Below are 25,690 nucleotides of genomic sequence, written 5' to 3' on the forward strand. Positions count from 1 at the left end.
AGCATAAACATCTGAGATGCCTTTGGTGGGGCCATTACTTATGAAAAAAGTCATTATTGCCATTTTGCAGTAGATACCATGTACCTATTTCATGGTAATCGTGGCTTGCACAGTATTAATTTATATGGAAAACCTACAAAGAAACCTGAAGCCACCTAGTGAAATGTAGAAGCGTCTCCCAGCATTCTGGCTTTATACTCTCTGACAAGCATCAACCTAAACAGACCCTTAAAATACTCAACACTTGAATACATCATCTCCATTTACCTTCATGAATCAATAAGGACATGCAAGCCTCATCTTCAGTGTGTGGTTTTGAAAGTCTTAATCAGATTCTTTAAGTTAACAATATCCTTCACTCGAAATCATAGAAAGTAAGATCACAGTTCTGGTTATAGCCTCACTTGGAAGTTTGAAGGCCAGCGAGATGCTGCTCTGTGTTCCAGGAGTGTCCAAAAAATGTTGCCTTACTTTCAGATAAGATTTGTCCCTCATCTGAGCACCAGATATTGGAATTTGCACATTTTTTCTGGACATGCTCTTTTGAGTTTGTAATTTCTTCACAGGAGGATTAGGCAAAAATCAGACCCAAGGGTATTTCATGGTCCCAACAAAGATTTGACTCCAAACCAAAAAAAAAGAAAACAGAAAAAACAGTGTAGCTGACAAAGTTTCACATGGATGAAATAAAACCGTGAAGTCTGATTTAGTGCATTACTTTATCATATGCACATGCACACCTACACTGTTTGAGAAACTGGATTCAAAATGAAGAGCCCAAAACTGCGGAATTTTAGTACTACTCAAACACTTTCTTTGTGAGCTTATGGAGGGAGAGACTTCCTAAACATGATCAAAATTCCAAAAGTTTCAGTTTCAATGGAAATAATAAAGCAATAGATTTTTCCATCAACATTTTTAAAACCTATTTGCCAAAAAAAAAAAAAAGTAACAAAATATTTTAAATTCATCCTTATCTTGGAAATCACCATGGGCTTCAGAAATACTACCTGATGCTTAGAAAATCTGAATCTGACATTTTTCCAGTAAGTTGGAAAGCTGCACACTGTTGAATATAATTTTCACATTAGGGTGCTGTTTTTAAATTTCCCAGGGGGTGATTCAGCGCTTGAAGGCAACAGGGGTAATGATCTGAGGAGGAGACTCCTCCCAAAGTAAAAAGATCAGTCACTTGCCACTTCTGACAGCTGACAGACCAGGGTTTGCCCTATGAAATGAAAGTCAGCCATGCCAGGGAAATGGTCCAGCGCTGAGCAAAGGAGCTTTCAATCAAGAGCTGAGGTTTGTAATCGTCAGGGCGATAACCACCCTCATTTTCCTACAACCTGTTCCTTTTCAAAATGCCTAGCAACCTTCTTTTAAACAGCTAAACAACTCAAGACATGGTTTTCATTAGTTTTTGTTGAAAACTGTAGATTCGCTGAAGAGCAAGTCTGTTCGTGGCATCTGGTGAAATAATCTCATGAAACAATACCTTAGCTTCAGGTTCAAGCCTTTCGCTACACCTGGTTCAGATGGGAGGCTTCAACCATGTTCTCCAGATGCTGGTGAATGCCCTGATTTGACAGAATAATGAATGCTTGTGGGCTTTTACTTTTCCATCTTGGAATATAAATAGTTGACCGTTCATTAGGCCAGAAGTAGGACTTAGCCTCCTACCTGTCCCAATGAGCATGGTAACTTTTACAAAAGAAACAATTCTAAATAACAGTGGAGAAAGTTCATGACTCTGAAACTTACTATGTATATGTATGTGTTTTCTGTTTGAGAATCGTCTGCTCGAAGTTTAAACGAACCATTTGTGTAAGTGCTAGACAAGCCCACAAGGAGCTCTGTTAATATTTGAGATATAAGCTAAGACTTGTTTGGCTTTGTTCTCTTTGGGGAGAAGAGGGGCTGAACATATGGGTTACGTGATATTCCATCAGTTGTTTGAATGGGAGCGCTGCCACTTTAGCATAGCATGAGCAGTACTTTTTCTGGGAGGGCTGGCTGGCGTTTGGGTTGTGTCTGGCTAATGGATGAAAGATGTTTCCCCAGCTCCTTTAAGGGGGAATTTTTTAAAAGATGATTGATACAGAAAGATGAGTATAAGGTACATAGGGAGGATAGGTCTGATGAAAGTTGATCACATTTTAAAAAAATAACTGGTATCTTCTGAGGATAAGGAATAATCTTTAATGTAGGTATTGAGTGACTTCCTATTACTCAACACTAATTTTAATATAATGGAGTGTTGAAATGCTTCTAGAAAGTCCAGTTAAAATAAATCCTTACATGTCTAAATGTTAGCTGCAATAAGATTGAGATTTTATGAGCAAAATTTTATTTTTAATGATATTAGGTCAATACAGACTTAAAAAAAACCTGGGAATTACAGGTTCTGAAAATAAAGTTTTAGCCTTAGTGCTTTGATAAAGATCTGTGACCCCTGGCCCTTTAAATATTGAACTCAGACTGTAAAAATATCACTTCTTATTGATCACATGGTTATTAAAGACAGTCAAATGCTCAATTTATATGTCAAATACTTGTAATATTTCCTGTAAATATTAGAACAAAAGAAGAGGGTGATAATATCATTGCATTCAGTTGCATTAGATTTATTCAGCTTTTCATGACTGAGGAATAATAAAAGTGTCACTAAGAAACGCATTAAATATGCCAAGCATTTATCAAGACTAAATTAGTTTACAGCTGCATCATGTATGTGGCGTATGTGTGCGTTGGTTCATGTATACAAAGGTAGGATCACACCCATCCATGTTACGGAGTGTGAATATATATATATACCATGTGCTCTCGTTCTCTCCTTTATGTTTACCTTCCCACTCCCTGTCACATACTTGCAACCCTGGAAGGGTATGGTTTATTTGTTGAATCGCAAAGAGAATAAGGAAACTTAATCAGTCAACAGATATTAATTAAATGTTAAAGGCAGGTTTTAAAGTACCTTCAATATATATTGCTCCTAATGACATTCAAGTGCGCTTACAAGGGAGGTCAGCAGGGAGATCTTTAGATCTCCTAGGCTCCCCCAAGATGCCTTTCCATAACCAAATGCTTTCATATGAGTAATCGAAAGAAACCTTTAGTCAACCACTGGGGAGTCTTTACAGCCTGACTTCGATTGGAGTCTGAGTGCAGGCCTGTGAGCAGGAGGTGTTTGTAAGCATTTCTAATGGCATTTTGATGTACATGTACAAAATTGATGTCGGAAGGATCATTGTAAAGTCCCAAACAGTGGAATATTGAGGACATTTTCAGGTGGCAGTCAGATTCTGGCTGGGTGAGCCCAGTATATTTTCTCATGTCACAGTTGATTAGGTTCACAGGGAAGTGGAAAGAGTAAAAAATTCTCTTATTACTGCAGCAATGCCATATCAGCCTCTTTTCCCTTTGAATGCAACATTAGTTTTTGTCCAGAACTCTAACTGCTTTCTACAGTTTGGGGAATTGTAAAGCAGAAACAATTTTCCCAGCTAGGCTGACCTTCACAGTAATGAGAAATGACTGGAATTTCTCTCTATTTCTCTAACATTTGGGGAGGGGGGTAGGAGGAATGTGTTTGTTTTACCTGATATTATGTTGTGGGTGTCTATTTGGCACTTTGAGCCTAATTTTTTTCCATTCAGGAGATTACATGGACTGTTGCACCATCTGACCCAGTAGCCAGCCCTGAAGTGTATAGAGAAGTGATAGTAAGGCACTTTAAACCTTTTGTTATCGCAACAGCAATAGCATTTTGTTTCAGCTATTAAATGATTTTTTTTTCTTTTTTTTTTTTTTTCGTGGGATGGCTATTTTCATTTACTCTTCCGTACTTGTTCAGATGATGAGCAATGATCTTGGGAAAATTTAAGATTCATTAGAGGCCAGGCAGATGGGAAAGCCTCAAGACGGAGATGCATCTGCAGAGCGTTCCTTGTGAGGCTGGCACAGTACTGCTACAATGCTGATCATCTCTTGGGGACGGGATATGAAAATTCTGCATTTCTCTGCAAAGCAACTTAGTACTATGTCTGAATAGTCTTTAACAGCAGCACATCTGGCTAGAAATATGACTTGTTTCCTTGTTCTTCCCAGCTGTTTCAGAATAAACCTCTTTTCCTGTGGAATCTGAGGCCTCTAGCAATGCATGGTGGTCCAGGCTAGGGCTACCCTGCAGATGGAGTAGTAGCATTGCGGAGGTGTTAACATACCCAAGCTACATTTTGTGAAGAAAAATTCAATGCCAGGAAGACTAAAGGTCCTATGACAGGGCATTAAATGCAACGAGCCACCCAAGTAAACATGCAGGATCTCAGGCACACTTATCCAGCCTCTGCTAAAAGTCCATACTGCTGCACCTTTGTTGTGGCATTGTCATGAACTAGATGGGCTCAAGCGGGACTTCATCTGCTCCTTATTACAGTATCGACCTATCTGCCACTTGGCATCTGTGCTAGGAAAAATACCCCAGAAGTTCCTGGAAATGGGCACAGGTCAAAACATTTCAAACAGAAGACAAATTGGATCCAATCTCTGGCTGCAAATCACTCAAATATGAAAGCTGAGTGGTAGTTTCAGGGAATTCATAAATTTCAAGAGTTTTCCTTTAATTTTTGCTTTGTTATAGCTATGGCAGGCTATGGAAACATCAAAATATCATGGAGGAGGCAGGTTTTCACCATAAAGAAATAAAAGGTCTCGGGATATTTCTAGGAGAGGTTTGCATAATACCCTGTAGACTTTCAACAATTTTGCTGTACTTTTACTGTAATCTGAAAGGCCTGAAGTGGTGAACATATTCCATTAAGTTGGAGTTACATTTTCCTAGTTAATATATCCAAGTTATGATGTTAGGACATTTCTTTGATTCCATGTTAATAGTCTGCAATATGGGGAGCAAAGTCAAGGAATATTAAATTTTGTGATCATGCTGTAACTCCTGGAGTCTAATATCTCATTAACTGCAATTAGTGGCCCTCTGAAGACTCCACTTTAATTTTTTTAAGCCTCCAACATAAGTGACATGATGTAATACTGACAGGTGACTTTTTTCTGATCTCTTCCTTCTCTCAGAAATATCTGTATGTCTGCAGCTCATGGATTATGAACAAGGTCAATAGGGAGGAAAATACTTAAAATTGCTGGGAACATTTCCTTGTATTGCTATAGAGCATTACAGGAGGCTTAATTTAGATGCCATTTTTCTAATTTTATGTTAAACTATTTGGTAGTCATCCTTGTCTTTCTTTTCCTGTCATATATGGCAGATGTTTCTTGAAGGCCTCCGCAACCTATTTCTTACCCAGTACTGCTTTCTCTCTATATTCTCTTTACTCCATACATTATTATCATGAGTAAGAAAGATTGGATTCCTGTGGCCAGTAAAATGAACAGAAATAAACTAAAGCAAAATCTGAGTGGATCGAGACAGATCTGCTGGCCCTTAGAAGTTTAGATAGAGTGGTGATAGAGGAAAGCAGCAATCTCAAACAGTGCTTGATGAAATAGTGCTCAGATAATGCCTTTACCTTAATTAATTACAGAAAACAGACTGATAATCTGAAACACTTTGTTCTTTTTATTATTATTAGCAATGTCCTGCTTCGTTCACTATTTGTGGTGTCCCAGTGTTCAATTCATGTTCCCATCTATAGCTAACCTTTATGAAGATTCATAAAAAGAGAGCATATTAATTCACAGATGTTCAATGCAGATCAATATTCATTGCAAAGCAATTGCAAACACATCATCTTCCTTCTTCTATTGGCAGCATTCGTCATATTTTTTGTTTAGTCCTGAATCAAGCCCTAACTCTGATTTTATGCCAGTGAAAGTCAGGACCAACCAACTCTGTAGAAGGTCAGGTGCAACACATCAGTACAAAAGCAGTGTGAGATTGAGCTGAGTGGTTGTGAATTTTGGAAAGTTAGTCTTCATCACACAACTAAAACTTTATGACTGTGACTTGTCTTCATCCTGGAGTTTCTCTTAAAATCTTTGCACTTGAGAAAAGTTGGTAGAGCTCTCAGCACAGCATCCTGTTCAGAGCCTTCCCTGCCTGGAGACTTTAAGAAGGTCTTTCGTGTCGTAAGGCAGGATCTGATCCTGGAAATACAAAAGCATACCCTGGTTCCAGGACTGGTAAATCAACGTCTGCTACTGGCAGCCCTTAGTGAGAGAAGCACTCTCTCAAGCATTTCTTATCTGGCTGGAGTGGGAAGATGTACACTGTATTAAATTTGGCATGCAAGGCAAGATACACTCCAACTTCAAAAATAACAGCAATGTCTCCACATCAAGTGCTTTGGGATTTGGGTTATACACTTGGCAGTTTTGTATTTGCTTTTCTCTCCTAAGTAGCAGTGACAAATCACTAGGTTAAGAACATACCCAATTAGGAATGAAAGGTGTTCTACCTCCTGATCTCTCTCCCTGGTGTGCCCATATTCCAAAGCCATGTTGTCACTACTGCATGTTAGGGGCTAAATGAGTGTAAACTGATCACCCAGTCTCAAAGCAGTGGGCTAAGACTTAATTATGCTTATTAAGAAAGGGACAAAAGTGCCTAAGATGTGTTGACCTCAGCTACTGGGCTATGTTAAGTGTCAGTGTCACCGTCAACCTGAGGCTATCTTCAAATTGAGAAAAACTAGTGGGTAGGCTGCCATAATGAGGAAGAACATGAGAAGTGTGTATGTGGGGTCCCAAATACATGAATGGCACAAAGGGGCTGTGACTCTCCTGTCTGCCACTGGCAAGCAGCAGGAGCTGGGTCTTACCCTGCTGACAAACTGAGGATGAGGAGTATCATATTCTGCATCTCATCAGGCCCCACAGGTTGAGTCCTCACACTCCCCATGGCTGTTAGGAATTCGCTCAAATTCCTAAACCTTTTGGACGCTGAAGGAAGCAGCCAGGGAAAATAAAAAGTGTCTAAATACAGGAGAAATAAAAGCAGTATATAAATATTGGAAATGGTGTTCGTTCCTGGCTCTGGCCTGCAGGAAGCGGATGAGTGCTGCTGAAAACTGTGGAGATCCAGGACATTACTGCTTTCTGCCCTACATCTCTGCAGGAAACCTGAGCATAACCTTTAGTGAGTGATCTCCTAAATACAAATGATGTTCATAGCAATTATTTTGAGGTTTTTCTGCCCCTCCTACTGCCAGAATTAATGGCACAGCAGCAGAACAAGCAAGTGCTGCATGGAAGTATCCAAGAATGTGTGCCATAAATGTACAGTGGCAGCTTGCACCTCATCCTGCTGTAATTTCATAAGCAGAGTGCCCTTGTGGAGCTAACCCTACCCCTCATCTTTTTGTTAAGAGGGTCCCCTTCTCAACCCATTTCCTATACCCCAGCACATACCTTCTGGACTTGCATACTGGGCCTTGCTGCCATGCCAGTAATTCTCCTTGTTTTTCCTTTGCTGAATTCCTTCCAAAGGGCCTAGGAGCATGCAGCCAGCAGGCCTGGGCAGCAACAGGAAAGTCTTTCCAGAAAACAGCAGGCTACCAGCCAGCTGAAATGGGGGATTATAGTATCCTTAGGTTGGGCAGAAAAGACTAATGTGTAAAGCATGGAGTAGAATTACCTGCCTCTGTTCATCCACAGCCAGGCTCACTCTGAGCCCCACACTCTTCTTGTTGCAGCATTCGGAGATTTCTGAAGCTCTAATGATGCTGTTAGCACTTACTCCACTTCTAGCTGGCGAGGAGGCATTATCATTTGCTGATTTTTCCATTCTGTCATTAAAGTAATATTTTTAATATACAGGTAGTTCCCTTTCACCAAGCTAGACAACACTGAAAGCGAAAATTCATTACATAAATCTATTTAGTATGAATTATTGCCCCAACTCTGCTAAGATGAGTATGCTTTAAAGTATTACTGTTAAAAAGACTAAGGAAAAGACAGCTTTAAAAACTTTTTTTTTTCAAAGGTATTTCCTTATCTAGACTTTTCTTATGTCTTAGTCAGTCTGTATTTTAACACAGTAATTTTGCCCACCCTCCATCACAGTGTGCCTTACTGGAGTGTCAGAACCAAATCACAGAGATCAGCAGTCGTACTGGCTGTTCACTGTTGCTATTGTAGAGCAGTTCAGAGATCCATCCACTCCTGCCAAGCTAAGATTATATTGATAAAGAAGATCTGGAGTAGTAGTGGGTGTTAGGGAAGGATCTAGGGTAACAGGCTAAGATCACCAGCCACTGGGCTCTATGAAGTGCAAGCACATAGTCTGTAACATTTCTTGCTCCTGAAGATATTCGTGTCTTAGCAGACAAGTGAGACAAAGGAATTACGATTATCTCCACTTTACAGATGGAGAAATGAGTTAGTAAGAGATTAACTAGCTTGTCCAAGGTCACTCAGGGAGCCTGACAGGCAGAGAACCAGGAACTAGATTTTCTGAGTTCCTAAGGAAGGATCAATCTCTAAGAAATAGTGTCCTAAGCTATGCTTCTTAATAAAAGAATCTTGTATTAAAACGTTACAAAAGTAAAAATGCAATTTCTTTACCTTTCAGTTTGATTAATGGATTCTTCACAACACAACAAAAGCAAGTTCCTTTTATAATATAGAGTATTTGAATCATTTTTTTCAGAAAGTAATGATGGGGAAAAAAAACTTTGATTAATTTCAGGTAGATTTTGTTTTCTCCTTTTTTTTTTTTTTTTTCTCTTTTGGCCGGTAACTTGTAGATATCAAATAGATGTATTTTAAAGTGCTAGGATTTGGCATGATGGTGAGCCAACTACCAAGAGACCACCCTTTATAGATAATATAATAGTAGAACAAATTGAGTTTCCAGACCTTAATCCTCTAAGAAAAGCTGAAACCAGAGGGGAAAACTTCCACAGTGTTACTCAGTTGGTTCACCCTATTTGATTGCCGGTCAGTACATGAACCCTATTTTAGAAGTGATGTGATTTCTATCTAAAATAAGCTGTTTACAATGTTCTATGGGTTATTACTGTTTGAATGCTAGTTTCTAAAGTTCTTGAAAGAAGTCTACATTAAAGCAACATTCAGAAGATTACAGGATTGTTTCGTATTCTCTCTGAAATGGAATGTGATTTCATCTGCATCAGGCTGATTTATATGGAGTAATTTTGTTGTTTTCCTTTTGAGCATTTTATGAACTCCCAGAGAGATTATTGACCCCGCTTAAAAAGTTTGTGATGAGAAGATATACCAAGAGTAGTCCTATTGTTAGTTATAATGACCATAATGGACATAAATTTAGCTGGTCTTTTTAGGAGATGAAATATTTTCTTTACTCTTTTATAGGCATAAGTTAGGCTGAAAAGCAAAGACATGGGGAGGGGTCATGATTTTCTGTGAGTTCCCTTCCAGTGTAATATGTCAGTGTACAACAGCTGCAGAAAACAGGATCCCAAACAACCAGGGTTACTCAGTGAAGAACGACCACTAAGGAATAGTCCGAGTGTTAATTTTTTATTTATTATGTTGGAAATTTTTGTACTCACTTGTTAAAAACATGGGCAAAATTACTTTCCTTATAACATGGAGTGCCTTCAGGACCACACCTTCATTGTCCACAAGAAATGAGCATGTGGTTAAAGTGAAATATATTTTAAGCACAACAGCAGATTTTCTGTACCATGGCCTTAGGCACTTGGGCTTGCCCTGTGGGATACAGAATGGTGCAGAGGTACTGATGTGGGTGCAGAGGTCTGTCTACCTTAACACTATACCCAGGATAATGAGAATGAAACGCGGGGAGAAGGGGACTACCGTGTTAGCACCATCAGTGTTTTTGTGTGGCTTGGGCAAGTGTTTCTGCATTGCTGCTCTTTATAGTTTGCTCTCATTATAAGACATCTGCATATATGCTCAGAGACCGATCACAGGTTCCTGAAGCAAAGAGCTACAAGGTCCTGAATCTGTCAGTCTGCTTTAGATGCAGAGGTAATCACATTGCCATTTAATTTAATGATCATTTGACTTAAACATGCCATTTGGGAGCTAGGCTATGTAGTCCTATATAGTTATGGATCAGAGGTAGGCCCTTAATGCAGGTGGTTACCTCTCTCTGCTCAAATCTAAATCACTAAGTAACACATAGACAGACCAGGTCAGGCAGCAGGACTTGGTGTGCAGTGTGACTAAAACCTGGAAAAAACGCAAAACTCCATTTGAAATGGGTCCTGCTACAAGGCGCATCCCTTTGGTATGTGCCATCCAACTGAGCCACTTAAATGTATGCTCAGTTGCCCCCATGGTCAAGGGGAAAGGAGAGCTCAGAAAAGGACCTTGTCTTGTAAGCTCTGAATTACCCCTAGAGCATCTGTTCCCCTTTACCAACTACAGAGACAATGAAGGGTGGTGACTGACTTTGTAACTTTAGTGTCTGAAAGGAGGTGTTGGGGGCATTTGTCAGACAGAAAGAAGATAAAAGTGTGACTGCATTGTGGGCTAACTGTATTCCCACACAGGCCATTTTTGTAGCTTTGTGACAGAATATGGGCTTGAGAGGAGCATTATCACAAGGTTTTTTCTCCTGTACTAATGTAGGGTATATCAGAATAGTTGTGACACTATTTTGTAAAACTAAAAAGAACACTAGTCAAAAAGACTTCATGTTTCTAAGATCATCACATATAGATTAAAGGCTCATCTCTTATGCAATGACTTATGTATGCCTATCATCTCTTCTCCTAGATCTTCTGCACAGCAGGACTGGTGTATGGGCTTCATGAGATGCAGAAAGATGACAGAAATACATAAGTGTTTTGATTTACCTATAGTCTTCTCTCTTCTATTCCTAATCTAGGATTTAGTGTGTTTATGATGTGTTGTATGTCGTGTGTCTGATTTAAAATAATTATTTCGATAGTGATTCTTGTGGTTCCACTTTTTGTGTTTCAGCACTCTTGTGTTGATATGTTAGAATTAGTTATTTCTTTTATTAGCTCAGTAGTGCTTTGCTTCTGTAAATACAATTCAAGACCTGTAATCTTTTTCATCCTTGGTGAGATTAATCTCTATATACTTTTTTTTCACTTGTGTTCTGCTTGGGTAATGGGAACATTCAGAAATGTATATATGGCATATTTCTTGTTTTTTTTCTTTGATATAGCATGTCACCTATATTAGATGGTAGCCTATATTAGGTTGTTATTTGTTTGTTAAAGTCCATGGAGCAATCCTGCATTTTGTGTATTTTCTCTTGCACATTTCTTACACACTAACACACATACACGCACAGTCAGCATCATGGACTTCCAGGGCTCATTCCTAAAGGCAACCAATTCATCTGTGATTGCTTTTTTGCTTCTTTCTTATATTGTTTTTTGCTCAGTTTTCCTTTTATGCCCGTTGTCTTTTGTACTTTGGCTTTAATGACATTTTTGATCCAGATTTGGCAAATATGTTCCATGTACAGCATTTGTGGAATTCCTTTCTTTTTATTGCTGCACATTTGTTCTCTAATACTGTAATTTGATTATTTGACCATTTATTTTTACTTTTAAGTTTCTGGATTTATAGTGTTAGAGCTTGACTCTCATCTTATTTAAGCAAAGAACAGGCCTCCAGCTGTACTAGGTTTTTCCAAACTTTTAACACTTTTGGATGTAAAGGGTCAAGAATAATTTGATTATACTTATTTTCCCCACTGCCTTTATTACTATATATCCAACCCAGGACATTTATAAAGAATAGCTAGTAAGCACTAGTCATAAATCTCAGCTATGTGAGGAGAATCTTGAGATGCCCTTACAACATCATCTGTTGAGTTCCCCTGAGTAAAGTACCACTGTCACTTTCAGTTCTGGCTAATTAATGTATTTTGAAGATTCAAAGGCAGCCTGTACTCAGACTGTTCCACGGGATATCATGCAGTAGCATATAGTCTCTGTTGACCCTCCAACTCCTTTTTCCAAGAAAAGAAGAGGTAGTGGCAAGGAAGCAAAAGTAGATCTTGGATAGTAAGAATACCCCGAAGCAGAAGTAGGATTGCTAACATTTGAGAAAATGTATGCCCATCAGTCACACATACCAAAAAAAAAAAACCAAAACACCAAAAAAACCAAACAAAAACGCCCCACAATTATAGCCATCCTTCCTGTGACAGGAGCCATGCCCAAGACACTGCTGGTGACGTAAAGAGCTGGCTGCCAGCCATTTCCCATCAGTGACAGATGAGAGGCAGCACAAGAGCTCCCTAGTGCTGCCCACCATGTCATCAACCCTTCTTGTGTGGCTGAGCAGATGAGGCCTTGCATCCATGGCTACTCATCTGTGCCCACCAACCTGGAGGCCAGTTAGTCCCAGTCATAAACAAGGGGCCTGTAGTACTCTAGTACAGCTCTTGTAACTTAACACGAAGTTTTTCCCCCTGGTTTTATTATATTTAACAGCTATATGATGAGGGTCATCTTGTAAGTCATCTTTTCTGCATAGTAAGATAGAGTGATAGGTCTAGAGCTCAAGTAAGCATTATGTGAGTTACTGTAATTCATGTTAAAATAGGACTTGATAAAAACGAGGTATCATATGTGACATTTACTACAAGAGTGTGAATAAACAGCAAGCCTGAAGGAATGGCAGGATGCACTGGGGATTTCCCCACCACTGCAGTGGCAAGTTGAGTAGTGTATTTATCTTACAAAAAGTCCAGAGCATTAATGGTAAAATTAATGTCTTCTAAAGAATATATATGTTGTTAGATTGCACCTTCAGAGAGAAGACAAGGCTTTAATTTATGCAGGGTGTTCTGATAGCGTAAGCCAACAAAGCTGAACCAGTTAATTTATAAACAGCAGCAGATCCAGACATATGTACTGTGCTCTCCTGGATTCCTTATGTAAAGTGTCAGCCTTCACTCTGAAATAGCCCCTTGTAGTTATTTTTACCATTTATGTGCTTCTTAGTTAAAGACCCAGATTTTGTGGGCAGCTTTGCTAGTCAGTTGTTCATTGATTTCTGTACCTCCGAAGAATGTTTTGGCCTCCATTAATATTACTTGTATATATATTGTGATAGTGGTTTAAGTGTTCAGCTTACATAATTACTAAATAAATACATAAATCACTAGGTACTGTGCAGCAAACAGGAAGAAATATTCTACATGTAGACTTACCCTGAAGTAAGAAAATTGGTTTTAGTTTGGATTTTGCCTTACTTTGGTGCATCTGTGTATGTAATCCAGTCCTAATGGACTTTCAGGTATATTGTCTAAAGAGAAAACAAGCAAACAAACAGGATGAAAGAAAGGGAGTTCTATTATTCTCATTTTTCAGACAGGAAATTAAAGAAATGAAAGTATATGGAAGAACTGGACCCCTAGTGAGATTTCTAGATCTCTACCCAGGGACCCTAATCACAAGACTTCCTTCCTCCTCAAACATAATTATTACTATTTCCATCGTATATACTTTGGAAAGTTTTTCATGTTTCCACATGAAATACTAATTTTCTAACCCTGAACTTTCCTTTTAAGCAAAATCAATGAAAAGCTATTGTTGCTTTTACAGATGCCAGGGAGAATTATTACCATCATAGGCAACAATAAAAAAAGATATTTTCACCCTCGGTAGGTTGGATTACTGAGAAATAACCTGATAATTACTGTATAAAACACCCTGTTTTAACACTGTTTTTAATATCCATAAAGTTTCTGATTTATTTTTCACAAGCCAGCACCAATAAGCTAAATTCTGCCTTGCTCTAAGCTGACGCAGTTATGCTGACCTCCCTGGGGCTCCACCTATTGCATTGATGGCTGCTAAGAGGCATGCTATTTTTAGGTGATTTATCTGATTTCACTGACATTGATTTAAATAAGCAGCATTATTTTCTTGAAATCAAAGGAAATATTTTGGAATTCTAACAGTATGTTTGGAAAATCTGTGTTAAATTAGGTCTTTGTCTGGCCAGTGGGGAGAAGCAGCCTTCTGATATCCCCTAGCGTGGGATTCACCACTGCAAGTGTCAGGGAACCCTTGGGTTACAGTGAACTGGTCAAATGGACCCTGGTCCCTTGCTCCTTGCAGATCTTGGTTCAAATGCCTTAGCAACTTACAGTGTTCAGCCAGCCCATGTTCTTCAAGAGCGAGAAAGGAGATTCACCTCAGCACGCTCACAGTGCTCTCTTGCAGCTACAACCAAAAATCTGGCTCCTGGACCCGCGCAAAACTGACAACTTCTGGTTTAGTTTACGCTATTGACCTTGTTTGCTTCTTCTAGCTGGCTGATGTTCACCAGGTCTTCTGCAAATCAGAGTCCTTGTCTGTCTCTTTGAGGTGAAACTAAGAGGATTGTTACCTGCCTGCTGATTGCTGTTGTTGAAATAGGAAACAATTGAATGCAGAGTGACTGCACCCTGGTTTTGTGTTCAGTTAATACGTACTTAAAACTAGGCCATCCCTTTTCTGATCATCTGTTTTCTTCTGGCGTGGTAAGAAACCATGCAAGTGCCCTCTGTGAAATTTCTCTTTTCAAAGGGATACATTCAGCTTTAAGTTTGAAAAGCAACAGCACATACCTCATATTTTATAGGAAGTATTTATTTTATTGCATGTGCAAGTCATATGAATGTGGCAGGTGTAGTGAGAGAGCCTTGCCTGAAATTGCACTCAGGCTGGATTCAACACTGTTTCTACCTTGTTGGAGGTGCCTTAGAACAGCAGCATTATCTGACTGGGTTACCTGCAAAAACATTTTGACCTTTGGCTTACCCTTTTTACTGACAGAATTACCAGTGGCAGCGACCAGTCCCGGTGGCTGCAAAGAGCTCTGCAGGCTGCACCCTTTCCAAAGGTATATTTTGGCAAATAGTTAGGAACATATATATGTTCCTCCCACCACAAAGTGGGTGAGATTGGGAAAAGGTATATAAGAATGATTTCTTTGAAATGAAGTGTTTCCACTCAATTTATAAAACACCCATCTGTGAGAGTGATCCATTTTACATTTCCTTTCAAGAAATCATTTCAGTCTGAACTAAATGTTTCATGTGACCTAAAATTTATGTCTTTTCCATTTTTTGTCACTCCAGGTCTGCCCGAAGTGTGTTTTGTTATTTTGGGGGGGATTTTTTTGAGGGGGTGAGTAGGGTGTTTCAAGGGAATTTTTCAGTCTGCAAACAGAAAAATCCATTAGTTTCACAGCTGTAGGTGTAAATGTTTTGACCTCTGACTTCAATGGATAGCTTCTCCAGTTTACAGTGGCATAAATGAAAATAAAATCAGGCTTTGGGAGAGAATATTTGATTATAACAAAATGTCAGTGTAATTAGGTAATTCTGCTATTTCAAATGAGAGCATTATTCCCCCCTTATTGCAGATTTGAAGCCTGTAAGAAATTGAAGGGGCTGATTCTGACAGTAGTTACTTCCTTTTAATGGATTGCAACTTTGCTGACCTCATTAAAATTACACCAGATTTATGTCCTGGTGGAGAGAAATCAGAATCAGACCAAGAACTTGCAACTTACGTTATTTTTAGCACCAAAAAAATTCCTTGTTTTGTAAAGCACAAGAATTGCTACAGGGCCCATAAATATTTTGTGGATCTGGTCAACAAATGAAAGTAGAAAATACTTAGAACATGAAGAAATTCATCTGTCTTTCTATTGACAGTGCCTTATGGAAGAACAAGAGTCTAGGTACAATAAGGCAGTAATGAATTTAATGAAAAACCTACAGACATTCAGGTTGTAAGCTGAGCTGCCGCTGAAAAAGATAGTACATATTTTTGCCCATATAGCAGAATTCCTTGGCTGAATGTCTATGAGTAGATTTCCATTGATAATAAATATGGAGGAAATTATTTATTGTAAATGATAATTAGACTTTCTCCAGGCTATGCATTCAGCCAGGAGGAGATACGGGATAATAACACAGGCATTATTTCTCACATTCTGCCTCCACACAAAAAAGAGGATGATAGGCACTAAACCTTGCCATGACTTTGTTTAAAATACAGTAATATCAGCATAGGGATAAATTAATATTTCCATGTTATTTTACGTAATGATATGTATAACATGGAGTACAAGTCAGACCCATATTTATCTGTGAAGCAGAAAAATCACAGTCGCAAGAACACACTGACACAAACTCTTGAGTTTACCCAGGACTGCATTAGGACTGGCATGCAGGTTAACTTTAAGCAGTCTTTGCAGGATCTCATCCTCAGATTTCAACCAATTTGGAATTGATCCTTGCAGCAAAAAAAAAAATTCTTCAGTTTATACTTGCAGTCATCACTCACATTCAGCTAACAGCAGTTCTTCTGTTACCTCAAGCAATATGGAGCTATGCTTTTGTTATAAGAGGATCTCAGTTTCATATACCCTCTTGCCATCAATTTATAGTGCCTAGCACAGTGGCAATTGCAAACACCTCAGAAACAATACATTCCTAGCCTATATGTTTTTAATTATATTTCCAAGTTTCATTTGCTGTTGGCAACTTGACGTTATTTTGATTTTCCTGAGGTGAAAAATATGAGTTTCAAATACAGCTTTGAAATTGATTAGGAATTAATATGGCAGCATTACAGACACAGTAGATTTACTGTTGCTTTTGCAGCTCTTTGTGAACTCTCATATGGAAAACCTATTGTGACCAGATCCAGGGTGACTTGAGCAAGTGGCTGAGACTGGAGCTGACAGATCAGAGAAAAAGAATCAAATAGCTAAAAGCAGGAGGAGGGTCTGTCAGGGCAAAAAAATTGATACCCACCCCTAAAAAAACCCTGGGGAACAGTCACAGGAAAGGTGGGATATGGGGGATTATGAAAAAAAAACCCAACCAAACAAAAGGTATATATATGGAGATATATATATATATATATATAAAACATAAGTAAAGCTCTCAAGGCAATCGGTAAATTTAAAATAACTGGTGAGTGTTCTGTACACCTCTCAGAAGAACAGGAACAAAATTAAACCTGGAATCACTGAGCTGATGCTGAGCACAACCCAGCTCCACGCAGCGTGTGTAAGGGGGCTCTGGCAGTGCTGCTTCTTGGGCAGGACTTGCAGCTCATTTTGGGAGCAGGTTTCTTGCTGACACCAAATGAGGTGGAAGTGCCTGGATGGGGAGAGGGTTCTCTGAGGAAATGTTTTGTATATGGCTGAATTACACTGTTAACCCTTCTGCCTTTCCTATTCTGTTGGAGCTGCATTGAGGGCACAATTTTTGGCATGTTAAATACACAATTGTTAACAGTTTATATGGAGCTTTACGTACCGAGCAGAACATCTGGTGAAAAAAAGAGTAGTGGCTGTATGTACATATAAACAGTGGCTTTAAAGTGTTGTATCAGTCCTGTGTTAGCTAGTGGGTTCTTATATGTTTACAGTCAGATTAAGCCTTCCAAAGGTGAATGTGGCAGGAGGTTGCTACCATCTGAGATGCAATATGCTCACACAGTGATGGTGCAAGGAGGGGGAGTTCGGGCTCATAAGTCTTCATTGCTCTGTGTTTAGAAAAGGAGTAGCAGCAGGAACCTCCCCATTGGCACACAGACAGCAAACCATTGAACAAAGTCACATTCCCAGACCATCACCGGGCACTCAAGAACGGTACTAACACAGTAGAATAGTGCCCCAAGGAAAATGCAAACAGTATCCTGCTTAGGGATCCCCAGCATCCTTTTTTTCATGCCTTCTCCCCTCACACAGACTTTCACTCAGGTTTCTTGTTTTAGTGGCTATTACTCACCCCTTATATTTATTTTATTAAAATTTTTGGTTTTGACCTCAAGATTTTCGAACTAAATGCTTCCTTCAACTTTATTCATACTTCTCAAATCTCACTTTGTATTCTGAGATTTCAGTGAAACACTAATGTCTAAAAATCAGTGTCTCCACCGATTTAATATCTCGTATTCTCCATGAAACCTAGAAAATAGAGAACTTCTCAAACCCATGGCATCAATTATGGTGTTTATGTAATTTTGACTTTTGGGTGAACTGATGTAACCACAGAGGATTAAATTCTTCCAGCTTTCTAGATACCTGGATTCAGAATCAGATTTGGGGTTTGGACTGACCTCTGTCTTTGCAGGAATCTTTTCACTGCAGTCAGGAGTCATCTGTGTCATTCTTCAACTTTGAATCAGATCAGTGCATCTAGTAAAGTCAGGTTTGGTGATGAAAGTAGTGAAAAGAAAAATATTTCGCTTAGTTCCAGTTCTAGATCTGATCTTGTTCACATTCAAGTCAATGAGACTTCAGTGAAAGAACTTAGCTTACATGGAAGCAGACCTGTTTGGTGACACTATTACATTACAGATGTTATAAACAAAAGTATCCAGATGTATTTCTAGCTTCAAAAATTATGAACTTTCCTGAACAGCTGTCTTAGAATTTTTAAAGAAGCCTTATTTTTGTTCTCAGTAAGCAATGTATCCCTAAGTATTAAGTAGGATTTATTCTTCAAAGGGCAAAAGAGAAGGTCTGTACCTAAAAGTCCGATTTTTTAATATGAATATTTGAATAAACAGTTCCAGGCATGTATACTAATATTGCATATTGTACTGTAAAACAAGACAGTTTCAGAAATATTCTCTCAAATACTCAACATAAAGTGTCATATTATCATTGTGTGACCTCACATTACATTTTTAACATTTATATATGCAAATAGTCATATTTACATGAGCATGTGCCATTCACACATTCAAATTAAAGGCAAATATATGTTTTAGATTAAAGAGATTAATTTGGTATGTCTCATGGTTGACACACTTTCTACAGAGACTAGATCACTGAGACCCAAGTGCTGGGCTCTTATCCAAGAAGACAGATGGCAATTTCCTTTTGATAAGAGTTCATTTTTTTAGCAGCAAGGGAGCCCTGAAGTAACCATTTTTCTTGTGGGGAAAGCATCTTTCAGAAGCCAGATAAATCATTCTAAAATAGACAAACACAGGAACCGAGGAACTAATCAACCTGAAATGAGCTGAGTTGCAGCCCCTTTCAGCAAGTTTAGGAGATGCTCTTTGCTTTCATTCTTGCCACACATGGGAACTACTTCAGAAAATTAAAGAGTTCAGATAATTTCTTCAGTACTTTTTCCTCTCTTATGGGCGCCAATACAATTTATGATTAGTAGCAATGTAAAATTTCATCAGATGAAGTAGTTGCTTTACAATACGTTTACATCATGCATCAACTAAACAGCTGTAGGTATTTTAAAGACGGCATAAACATAAAGGTAACTAACCAGACTAAACCAAGATAGCTCTGTTTAACTAAAATTTGGAACAGTGTGTGCCAGCTTGTATGGATGTGGAACACTTCATACTTGTAAGTTATAAATGTGGACAGCTGGGAACCCACAGGACTAGAGTCTGTGGGTAGTCTGTAAGTACTGACCTGCTGCCAAAGGAGCCAGCCAGCTATTCTTTGTAGTTTTTTATATTTAAATACATTTGCTCTTCCCTTTGGTAAACATATAAAACCCAGCCTCAGACATGTTGACGCCTTCTGTTTAGTTTATTGTGTAGGATTAGACCCAAACAGGATCCCTTTCCTCTAGTTTCCTTTCCTCTCTTTTCTATCTGTCATTAACAGAGCAGAAATGAAAATGGCTAGGGTGGTTTCCACTCACTCCTTGCCTGTGCCCTACTGTGTTCTTCATTATTCGTGTCTCCAGTAGTTTTGTCCTAGAGACACGGGAACAATGTCTGCTCTTTATTTACTTTGCCATGGCTCTATTAAAAATACGCCCTTTTTATTTTGTAAATTGTCATTGTAGTTTTTTAGACTGGTTCCAATTTGACCAGCAGCACCTTGTTTACGAAGACATTGTGAGAAATTTTGTGCATCCTCCTCGTTCCATGTCATATCAAGGCGCACATGAGCACTGCGTGCTTCCCATCACCTCAGGTCGCGTCGCTTTGCATTGAATCAAGTCATGTCACATCAGTGATACCACTATCAGTACTTATTCTTGATAGAAAATTCAGCATAGATTTAGACAGCAAATAGCTCAACCACAACAAATGTATATAATGAGCAGATTAAGTATCTGTGAGAACCAGATATTTTAAGTGTCTCTGGCAAGTCAGTGCTTTCAGATATTCTAGTATCCTTGTCTCTACACTGTATTCTGCACATAAATATGTGATACGTGTGCATATACTGAAATGTCTGTCTAAGCAGCCTATTTGGAACTCTTGCCATCTACAGCTATTTGCAAATGTAGACCTGTGCAGTTTTGAAATCTCCAGGCATCATGATTGGATGGGTCTGGATATTGTAACTACATTGTATAGTTTGTAGGTTGATCATATCCTAGCACGGTAAAAATAACAAATGTTGACAGGTTTGGGGTTTTTTTTCATAATTTGGGATTTGCTTCAAACATTTGCCTGCTGGGGTATGTTTTCAAAGAGTTATGCATGATTAGTCTCCATGACAGCCATTTTATTAGACATTTTACCGTGTTGTTCATTTATAAAAGTTAAACGTTGTAATTATCCTGTTACATAAACTAAAAAGAAGGCAGGGGAGGGTCAAAATAAATATATAAATAAAGTCTTTAACTGATAGCTAAAACATACAGGGATCAAAAAATATTTTATTACAGTGTCTCTTTGGATATAATTAACTTCTTTTGCTTTGTGTTACCTCTCTTGTCTTTCTTGGTATTTGCATATTCACAGGTTTCTTGAAAATTTGACTTATTTTTGCTTAAGACCTCAAAAATAAAATAAACCAACAGAGCTCAGGCACCCTTAATTGAAAAAATTTGGCTCGAAAAGTCTACAGAAATGCTAAATAGTTTTCATATCGTTGATTATTACAAACATTTATTTGGCTCTCATCACTGTGGTATCTAGATGCTTTCCCAGGATTAAGTTGAAGCAGTCTTTCTAGTGTCTTTTTAAAAATTCCTTCAGGGACTTTGAGATTTAATGCAGGTCCAGGGACCTATCAACTGGTGCAAGGTATATGTGCACATTGAAGACAATTAAGAATATAAGCATGGATAAAAGATTATAAAGGGTTTGCCAGAAGAGCTACGAGGGACTTCCAGGGAAACTGTACTTCTGCATCAATCTGTTCATGTTTATAAACCAGGCATATGGGTTTCTAGGTTGGAATACTCTGCTTCTCTGTCATCAAGGTATTGAAGATACTTGCATATTGCTGTTTGTTTTATATAATCTACAGTTACTGGAATGGGATGGTGTGGTGGGTTCGCTTTGGCCAACAGGCAAATGCCCACCAATCCACTCATTCATTGCCTCAGTGGCATGGGGGAGAAAATAGGGTGACAAAGCTCACGGGTCAAGATAGAGAGACTGCTTACCCATCACTGTCACAGGCAAAACAGACTCAACTTGGGGATAATTAATTTATTGCCAATTAAAATAGACGACGAGAAACAAAAAGAGAAACATTAAAATAACTTTCCTTCCCCCTCTCTCACACCTAACTTCACTCTTTCACTTCTGACTCCTCTACTCACCTCCAACGGTGCAGGGGGTAATGGGGGGTTCTGCTGCTCCTTCCTCTTCACACTTTTCCCCTGCTCTTGCTTGTGCTCTCCACAGACCACGGTTCTCATCAGGAAATATCCACCTGTCCCAGTGTGGCATCCTCCAAGGGCTACTGTGGTGGTACCTGCTCTGCTGTGAGGCACCTGCTCCTCCTTTCTCTGCCCTTGGTGTTCCCTCTGTGTGTTCACTCTTTTGCCCCCCCACCTCTTTCTCTGCAGCTCCCCTGCTACCAAAACCTTGCCATCTACACCCGGTACAGATTATAATGCTGGTCACAGTAATAAAGAAGGTACCAGAATATCCTCAGAAGCCTGTGCTCAGTTTGAAACAGTCTTTTTTCCCTTAAGACCAAGTGACCACTACCCATAACCTGTCTCACGAGTAATTGCGAAAAAACTGGAATAAAGCGTGGAACCGGAACACGCAGTTCTCTCATAATCTAAACACAGATAAAATTCACATAGATTCTCAGTTAAAAGTTCCTATAAAAGCAAATGCCATGCTAATGAAAATTTCACTTCTGTGATCATTTTCACATAGTCCAGAGAGAAAATAAAAATGTCATATGTTTCTGATTGAGATCCATTGCTGGATTCTTCTCAACATTTAGATTTATTTAAATCCAAGGATTTATCTGTTTTCCATTGAAATGCACCCATTTAGGCAAATGCTCTCAGTAGCTGACTGGTAGCTGATCTAGTAGTGTGATGCTCCCTACAGAAAGGATTTTCTGAGTACATAGGAGACTGAGGATATGTCGGTCCCTAATCAAATATACTGCTTTTCTACACTAATTTAATCTCTAGGAGATATCCAGAAATGTGTTGTCTTGTTTTGTTTTAACAGTCTTCCTGAAAAACACCACTACTATTTTGTAAAATGAAGTTATGCTGGCTTTTACTCCACAATACATCCCTCCATTCTCTGTTGATGCATTCAGATAGCTTGTGTTCGCTCGTAGCCTCTCCCTAAAGTCCCTTAGGAAACACACAAGATCTAACTTTGTTCTTATACTGCCACTACATAAATTGACCTTACCTTTCATGTTATAGGCCCATTTTTTCATATGATCCTTTGGCATCCCAAAGTGTCTTGGCTTTTCATTAGTCAAATCATTTAGGTTTTTCTTTTTGTTTGTTGAATGGGTGATATTGTAATAAGTAAAACTGGCTCTTTGATTTCCAGACCAGGGGTATGAAAGTTCAGCAGGATATGCATTTTACAGAGAAACATAAAATTAGTATATAGGCCATCAAATCTGATCTTGTATTCAGCAATAAGTGAATGCTTAATCAGTTAGTGACCTTTGGGGGGGAAAAACCAAACCAAACAAACCAAACCAACCAAACCACAAAACCAAAACAAACCAACAAACAAACAAACAAAAAAGAGGGTATTCTTCCAGAAGAAAACAGTATTTGTGACTCTCAAGCTGCCTGCAGGATTGACTCTACCACACTTTTCTTGAAATTGTTCTTTTTGAAGTCTATTTCTCAACCCTAGAAACTCTCACTTCACACGTCACAATTTTAGGATCTTGTAAGCAGTGCCTCTTTCATCCCCTATCGTTTTACAGGTTAGTTTCATTTGTGTGAGTTCTAGTTGTTGCAGTGGAATGGGTCCTACTTTACACAGAGTTAGAGCAGAACAACTTTCATATGCTTTTCCCTTGAAAGTTCAGCTTTGGGAAGTCAGAAAAATGTAGTGAAGCTACTCAGTTATTACAAGATTCTTCCTCATAAAGTTTGCTTCCCCATATAATCATGCCATTAGCGGAGGTATCCTTGAGAGGGCTGACCTGTCACTTTAAACTAAGATTGCTATTACCTACTCTTGCAACTGCTGGTTTGTGTGGGAGCAGAAATTTGGGCACTGGAATTGACAGCTCCGAATGTCTCAGCCTTCCAAATTGAAACATTATTTAAATACAGAAACAAAATTGGAAGAGGCATTTGTGGAATCTTTAATAATATATTTCTAATATTTCCAATAAGTGTTCTGAGGGATACAAACCTGTACTGAGAAATGGCATAAACCTCTCAAGTGAGAGATTTTATTTTTAAAATAAAAACAAGATATAATGTGTTACAAGTTACCTTGGTGTCCAGACGTAATGAAATGAGGTGTATTTCTCCATCCCCAGTTCGCACACAATATAAAAGGGGTCAATTTAACGGAGTGTAACTTGTAGTCAACAGTTTTCCAAAGAGCTCAAAGAAAAATGCATCTTCTCATTTTTAATCAGCCTTATTGAATAGATAGGGATGTTTTTATATGCAATTGGAAGTCTCTTACCCTGCGAGTTGGCCCATTCACTGTGATTTTTCCTGGAACATGGTACTACCCAGGGTACCTATGCATATCAGAGCCTCTGCTATCATTTTTAATAAGTAGCTTATCTCTGTGATGCAACTAAAAGCAATCCTGAGTGTCTCCAGGGTTTGTTGTAATTAAATTTTATTGTTGTATTTGAAAATGTACAGTTTTTGGAAACTGGAGCAAGAAAAATGGAAAGGAGATTCTAGGAGGTGATAGTCTGATTTTTAAACAGTTTTAACCCTTTGTAGCTTCTAGATTCACGAGTTTACTTATGCTCTTCAAGTAACTGTTCCTACACACAACTAAAGTCATAAACTACAGCAGCTGGTGTGGTTTATCAGCTGATGTCAGGTAACTGTGGAAAGATTATCTTTTATGTCTGCAGTCAGATGCTGTATAATCATAGGTGCAGTAATTTGTAGGTTCCTAACAAGATTGTAGGCCTTCTCTGAAAGTCTTACACTTCTGCTGCTGCCCCTTTCGTCTCCAAGTATTTACAGCTACAAGGGAATTACTCCAAGTCCCAGCAATGCCCTTGAAGTGCTGCAGAGGAAGGAAGGGTTTACCATCTTCTGATCTGGACAATCAAGAAATGTCACTGTTTTGAGCAGAAAACTGACAATTTTATCTATACTCCTATCTGGCATTATACTGCCATGCTCAGACACCACCACCAATGTGCTGAGGAGCATATGCAACTACATTTGGGCTCGCACCTTGGGCGGTCGGTGGAATTGCTTGCACTCTGCACGCAGGGACCAAGCTTTGCCCGTCTCCTCTCTCTTCAGAGCTCGTCAGGACTGCTAATCAAGCAGTCATTTCAGTTTCCCCCTTTGTGTTTTATTCCTGCTTGATTTTCTTGCCATCGAATAGCATGGACTGGTTTTGGAGATTCATAATAGCAATTTTTTCCAAATCAAAATATTTCCTCCAACGATGTCATATTTTCTGTCCAGCGTTGCTACTAATCTTTATTTATTTACTTCACAATTTCTAGAGGGATTGGATGTGCCCAAGGCACCCCTTTAGGCAACATTTTATATCAAGGTTCCATTTATAAATACTTCATGAAGGGCTAATGAATGATTAATAGATGTTTTAATGTATGACCAATCAATTGTTGTAGATTTCGCAGTGTCCAACAGACAAGTAGGTTTCTTATAAGCATAGATTATAACCGTATCTGACATCTTCTACTGATGGGCTTCTAAACATCTATAACATACACACTAGTCATATCTGTAACATGCTTAAAACATCTATTAATCACTGATTAATTTTTTATAACCTATTTTGAAGCAGAGCCTGTCTGTGGCTTACAGCCTTTACTGGTGTCTGTGACTCCCCATTTCTACAGGATTGATAATTTACTCATCATCTAAGGGCTTTGAACTCCCACTAATTTCAGCTCAAACATAAAGCTTTTCTGAGATAGCTTCAACATTTTCACCTCAGCCTAAGAAAAAATTCTTTGCTGTCCTTTTTTCTCCCTCAAACTTCTGGTTACTTTACCCTGCTAATATGCATTTTGCAAGCTCTGCTACAGTGTAGTGATTTTTAGGGGGCAAACCCACTCTAAAATATATTTTCTTCCTGTTGATCTCAGTTTGTTTGATTGTTCTCAGGACAGCTGTCCCAGTGATGATGGTTCTCAGAAGGTTTTATATATATATATGTATGTATATATATAAATATATATATTTTTATATATAATTTTTTTTTTACTGTCATCCCTGTGTGCTTGGTTCAAAGTTTGTCCATTCTCAGAAAAGGATGACAAAATATAAACTTCAGATTAATCCAGTGAACAAGCCAGTTCCCAAAGGACATTTGATTCTGACAAAGGAACACACATTTTGTATGTTTGA

At 38.7% G+C, this 25,690-nt stretch overlaps 1 protein-coding gene across 1 annotated transcript in view; it reads left to right on the plus strand.

The window, feature by feature from the left end:
* Positions 1-25,690, plus strand: part of POU6F2 (POU class 6 homeobox 2) — a gene marked incomplete at both ends in the record, with an annotated part of 307,735 nt that overhangs the window by 223,621 nt on the left and 58,424 nt on the right. The gene's annotated exons all lie outside the window — the stretch shown is intronic.

Source organism: Streptopelia decaocto (genome assembly GCF_964273445.1).
Source record: "Streptopelia decaocto genome assembly, chromosome: 2".
Classification (NCBI taxonomy): Eukaryota; Metazoa; Chordata; class Aves; order Columbiformes; family Columbidae; genus Streptopelia; species Streptopelia decaocto.